Below are 1,031 nucleotides of genomic sequence, written 5' to 3' on the forward strand. Positions count from 1 at the left end.
GGGTCGGTTGCGTCGCTGCAGATGCGCAATTGCGCTACTTCGCGGCTTGAAGACCGAGGCTTTTTGGACTCGCTGCTGCCACCACTTTCTGGGACCCTAGGTGCCCCGGCCGGGGGCAGGGGGGGAGGGCAGGCTGCCAGATGGCTCCTTTCTCTTTTGAATCTCAACTTTTTTATCTGAAAAACGAGAGTGACCGGATAGACGTTCCCCAGGCCAGAGCGGTAGCTCAGCCCGTGAGGCCCAGGGACCCGTTTGTCCTCAGAGCTGCCCGGCTCTCCCTCCCTCCTCCCCCAGCCCGGCTGGAGAGCAGATCCGGAGCGAGGAAGGGGACTCTCCTGCCCCAGGCTCTGTTCTCTCAGCTCCCTCGCCCTCAGTGCCTTCCTGTCCTCACCAGACCTGGGAAAATTGGAAAATTCGTAGGGTGGGATGACCACGATTCTCATTTCCAGCTGCGCAAACTGAGGCCCACCGAGGAGAAAGGGTTCGCCCGGGTCTCCAGGCTGGATACTACTTACCGGTCGCCTCGCACGACACCCATGTGCTTTGCCAGCACCACTTCGGTTCATACGCACGACCGCCCTCAAGGAAGACCAGTCACCAGTCCCACTTCACAGATGAGGAGACTGAGGGCGGGAGAGGGGGGAGGTGCGATTCGGCCTCCAGTGACGAAATGTGGCAGGGCCGAGGCGAGAACCTGCTTTCCCGCCTTACACCTGTGCCTTGGCCACTGGCCTCCCAGCTTCTCCCTCACTCACGTCCACGGCGCACAACGACCAGTGCCCCCAGCGTGGCCCTCGCCACCTCTAAACTGGATCGGCAAACAGGGGCTCTCCTCTTCCCACCGGCCCGAGGATCCAGCACCTGCCCGGGTTCCAAGGCGCCGGGGCTCCGGGGGACTGGGCTGGGGATGGGGAGCCCAGAGGGTGAGGGTAAAGGCGCGAGCCCGGCTAGGTGGCGGGGGAGGGCCGGGCCTGGGGTGGGGAGGACGCGGGCCGGGCCTCCGCCCCCGGATACCGCACGCGCCAATATAG

The sequence above is a fragment of the Pteropus vampyrus genome, unplaced genomic scaffold, assembly GCF_000151845.1.
Source record: "Pteropus vampyrus isolate Shadow unplaced genomic scaffold, Pvam_2.0 Scaffold95, whole genome shotgun sequence".
Classification (NCBI taxonomy): Eukaryota; Metazoa; Chordata; class Mammalia; order Chiroptera; family Pteropodidae; genus Pteropus; species Pteropus vampyrus.